Source organism: Musa acuminata, unplaced genomic scaffold (genome assembly GCF_036884655.1).
Source record: "Musa acuminata AAA Group cultivar baxijiao unplaced genomic scaffold, Cavendish_Baxijiao_AAA HiC_scaffold_1126, whole genome shotgun sequence".
Taxonomy (NCBI): domain Eukaryota; kingdom Viridiplantae; phylum Streptophyta; class Magnoliopsida; order Zingiberales; family Musaceae; genus Musa; species Musa acuminata.
In genome coordinates this window covers 883,133-888,132 of record NW_027021339.1, presented here as the reverse complement: position 1 = coordinate 888,132, position 5,000 = coordinate 883,133, and positions in this window count along the sequence as shown.

Below are 5,000 nucleotides of genomic sequence, written 5' to 3'. Positions count from 1 at the left end.
GGCCAAAACAGCCCAAAAACGGGCCAAAACTGGCCATTTTTGGCTGCGCGAGCGAGCAGCGAGCGGCGGACAGCGAGCGAAGCGAGAGGCAGCACCGTCCCTGCTATACGAAAGCCCCATCCAGCCCTGTGCCACCCGGGGGGTTCCAGGGTGCTGAGATGGCTGACGTTTTGCTCCGCTCACGACGGTCGCCGCGGCACGCAAGAACAGGCCAAAAACTGGCCAAAACAGCCCAAAAACGGGCCAAAACTGGCCATTTTTTGCTGCGCGAGCGAGCGGAGAGCGGCGAACAGCGAGCGAAGCGCGAGGCAGCACCGTCCCTGCTATACGAAAGCCCCATCCAGCCCTGTGCCACCCGGGGGGTTCCAGGGTGCTGAGATGGCTGACATTTTGCTCCGCTGACGACGGTCACCGCGCCACACAAGAACAGCCCAAAAACAGGCCAAAACAGCCCAAAAACGGGCCAAAACTGGCCATTTTTGGCTGCGCGAGCGAGCGGCGAGCGGCGAACAGCGAGCGAAGCGAGAGGCAGCACCGTCCCTGCTATACGAAAGCCCCATCCAGCCCTGTGCCACCCGGGGGGTTCCAGGGTGCTGAGATGGCTGACGTTTTGCTCCGCTCACGACGGTCACCGCACCACGCAAGAACAGGCCAAAAACTGGCCAAAACAGCCCAAAAACGGGCCAAAACTGGCCATTTTTGGCTGCGCGAGCGAGCGGCGAGCGGCGAACAGCGAGCGAAGCGAGAGGCAGCACCGTCCCTGCTATACGAAAGCCCCATCCAGCCCTGTGCCACCCGGGGGGTTCCAGGGTGCTGAGATGGCTGACGTTTTGCTCCGCTCTCGACGGTCACCGCGCAATGCAAGAACAGGCCAAAAACTGGCCAAAACGGCCCAAAAACGGGCCAAAACTGGCCATTTTTGGCTGCGCGAGCGGCGAGCGGCGGACAGCGAGCGAAGCGAGAGGCAGCACCGTCCCTGCTATACGAAAGCCCCATCCAGCCCTGTGCCACCCGGGGGGTTCCAGGGTGCTGAGATGGCTGACGTTTTGCTCCGCTCTCGACGGTCACCGCGCAATGCAAGAACAGGCCAAAAACTGGCCAAAACGGCCCAAAAACGGGCCAAAACTGGCCATTTTTGGCTGCGCGAGCGAGCGGCGAGCGGCGGACAGCGAGCGAAGCGAGAGGCAGCACCGTCCCTGCTATACGAAAGCCCCATCCAGCCCTGTGCCACCCGGGGGGTTCCAGGGTGCTGAGATGGCTGACGTTTTGCTCCGCTCTCGACGGTCACCGCGCAATGCAAGAACAGGCCAAAAACTGGCCAAAACGGCCCAAAAACGGGCCAAAACTGGCCATTTTTGGCTGCACGAGCGAGCGGCGAGCGGCGGACAGCGAGCGAAGCGAGAGGCAGCACCGTCCCTGCTATACGAAAGCCCCATCCAGCCCTGTGCCACCCGGGGGGTTCCAGGGTGCTGAGATGGCTGACGTTTTGCTCCGCTCTCGACGGTCACCGCGCAATGCAAGAACAGGCCAAAAACTGGCCAAAACGGCCCAAAAACGGGCCAAAACTGGCCATTTTTGGCTGCACGAGCGAGCGGCGAGCGGCGGACAGCGAGCGAAGCGAGAGGCAGCACCGTCCCTGCTATACGAAAGCCCCATCCAGCCCTGTGCCACCCGGGGGGTTCCAGGGTGCTGAGATGGCTGACGTTTTGCTCCGCTCTCGACGGTCACCGCGCAATGCAAGAACAGGCCAAAAACTGGCCAAAACGGCCCAAAAACGGGCCAAAACTGGCCATTTTTGGCTGCACGAGCGAGCGGCGAGCGGCGGACAGCGAGCGAAGCGAGAGGCAGCACCGTCCCTGCTATACGAAAGCCCCATCCAGCCCTGTGCCACCCGGGGGGTTCCAGGGTGCTGAGATGGCTGACGTTTTGCTCCGCTCTCGACGGTCACCGCGCAATGCAAGAACAGGCCAAAAACTGGCCAAAACGGCCCAAAAACGGGCCAAAACTGGCCATTTTTGGCTGCGCGAGCGAGCGGCGAGCGGCGGACAGCGAGCGAAGCGAGAGGCAGCACCGTCCCTGCTATACGAAAGCCCCATCCAGCCCTGTGCCACCCGGGGGGTTCCAGGGTGCTGAGATGGCTGACGTTTTGCTCCGCTCTCGACGGTCACCGCGCAATGCAAGAACAGGCCAAAAACTGGCCAAAACGGCCCAAAAACGGGCCAAAACTGGCCATTTTTGGCTGCACGAGCGAGCGGCGAGCGGCGGACAGCGAGCGAAGCGAGAGGCAGCACCGTCCCTGCTATACGAAAGCCCCATCCAGCCCTGTGCCACCCGGGGGGTTCCAGGGTGCTGAGATGGCTGACGTTTTGCTCCGCTCTCGACGGTCACCGCGCAATGCAAGAACAGGCCAAAAACTGGCCAAAACGGCCCAAAAACGGGCCAAAACTGGCCATTTTTGGCTGCACGAGCGAGCGGCGAGCGGCGGACAGCGAGCGAAGCGAGAGGCAGCACCGTCCCTGCTATACGAAAGCCCCATCCAGCCCTGTGCCACCCGGGGGGTTCCAGGGTGCTGAGATGGCTGACGTTTTGCTCCGCTCTCGACGGTCACCGCGCAATGCAAGAACAGGCCAAAAACTGGCCAAAACGGCCCAAAAACGGGCCAAAACTGGCCATTTTTGGCTGCACGAGCGAGCGGCGAGCGGCGGACAGCGAGCGAAGCGAGAGGCAGCACCGTCCCTGCTATACGAAAGCCCCATCCAGCCCTGTGCCACCCGGGGGGTTCCAGGGTGCTGAGATGGCTGACGTTTTGCTCCGCTCTCGACGGTCACCGCGCAATGCAAGAACAGGCCAAAAACTGGCCAAAACGGCCCAAAAACGGGCCAAAACTGGCCATTTTTGGCTGCGCAAGCGAGCGGCGAGCGGCGGACAGCGAGCGAAGCGAGAGGCAGCACCGTCCCTGCTATACGAAAGCCCCATCCAGCCCTGTGCCACCCGGGGGGTTCCAGGGTGCTGAGATGGCTGACGTTTTGCTCCGCTCTCGACGGTCACCGCGCAATGCAAGAACAGGCCAAAAACTGGCCAAAACGGCCCAAAAACGGGCCAAAACTGGCCATTTTTGGCTGCACGAGCGAGCGGCGAGCGGCGGACAGCGAGCGAAGCGAGAGGCAGCACCGTCCCTGCTATACGAAAGCCCCATCCAGCCCTGTGCCACCCGGGGGGTTCCAGGGTGCTGAGATGGCTGACGTTTTGCTCCGCTCTCGACGGTCACCGCGCAATGCAAGAACAGGCCAAAAACTGGCCAAAACGGCCCAAAAACGGGCCAAAACTGGCCATTTTTGGCTGCACGAGCGAGCGGCGAGCGGCGGACAGCGAGCGAAGCGAGAGGCAGCACCGTCCCTGCTATACGAAAGCCCCATCCAGCCCTGTGCCACCCGGGGGGTTCCAGGGTGCTGAGATGGCTGACGTTTTGCTCCGCTCTCGACGGTCACCGCGCAATGCAAGAACAGGCCAAAAACTGGCCAAAACGGCCCAAAAACGGGCCAAAACTGGCCATTTTTGGCTGCACGAGCGAGCGGCGAGCGGCGGACAGCGAGCGAAGCGAGAGGCAGCACCGTCCCTGCTATACGAAAGCCCCATCCAGCCCTGTGCCACCCGGGGGGTTCCAGGGTGCTGAGATGGCTGACGTTTTGCTCCGCTCTCGACGGTCACCGCGCAATGCAAGAACAGGCCAAAAACTGGCCAAAACGGCCCAAAAACGGGCCAAAACTGGCCATTTTTGGCTGCACGAGCGAGCGGCGAGCGGCGGACAGCGAGCGAAGCGAGAGGCAGCACCGTCCCTGCTATACGAAAGCCCCATCCAGCCCTGTGCCACCCGGGGGGTTCCAGGGTGCTGAGATGGCTGACGTTTTGCTCCGCTCTCGACGGTCACCGCGCAATGCAAGAACAGGCCAAAAACTGGCCAAAACGGCCCAAAAACGGGCCAAAACTGGCCATTTTTGGCTGCACGAGCGAGCGGCGAGCGGCGGACAGCGAGCGAAGCGAGAGGCAGCACCGTCCCTGCTATACGAAAGCCCCATCCAGCCCTGTGCCACCCGGGGGGTTCCAGGGTGCTGAGATGGCTGACGTTTTGCTCCGCTCTCGACGGTCACCGCGCAATGCAAGAACAGGCCAAAAACTGGCCAAAACGGCCCAAAAACGGGCCAAAACTGGCCATTTTTGGCTGCACGAGCGAGCGGCGAGCGGCGGACAGCGAGCGAAGCGAGAGGCAGCACCGTCCCTGCTATACGAAAGCCCCATCCAGCCCTGTGCCACCCGGGGGGTTCCAGGGTGCTGAGATGGCTGACGTTTTGCTCCGCTCTCGACGGTCACCGCGCAATGCAAGAACAGGCCAAAAACTGGCCAAAACGGCCCAAAAACGGGCCAAAACTGGCCATTTTTGGCTGCACGAGCGAGCGGCGAGCGGCGGACAGCGAGCGAAGCGAGAGGCAGCACCGTCCCTGCTATACGAAAGCCCCATCCAGCCCTGTGCCACCCGGGGGGTTCCAGGGTGCTGAGATGGCTGACGTTTTGCTCCGCTCTCGACGGTCACCGCGCAATGCAAGAACAGGCCAAAAACTGGCCAAAACGGCCCAAAAACGGGCCAAAACTGGCCATTTTTGGCTGCACGAGCGAGCGGCGAGCGGCGGACAGCGAGCGAAGCGAGAGGCAGCACCGTCCCTGCTATACGAAAGCCCCATCCAGCCCTGTGCCACCCGGGGGGTTCCAGGGTGCTGAGATGGCTGACGTTTTGCTCCGCTCTCGACGGTCACCGCGCAATGCAAGAACAGGCCAAAAACTGGCCAAAACGGCCCAAAAACGGGCCAAAACTGGCCATTTTTGGCTGCGCGAGCGAGCGGCGAGCGGCGGACAGCGAGCGAAGCGAGAGGCAGCACCGTCCCTGCTATATACGAAAGCCCCATCCAGCCCTGTGCCACCCGGGGGGTTCCAGGGTGCTGAGATGG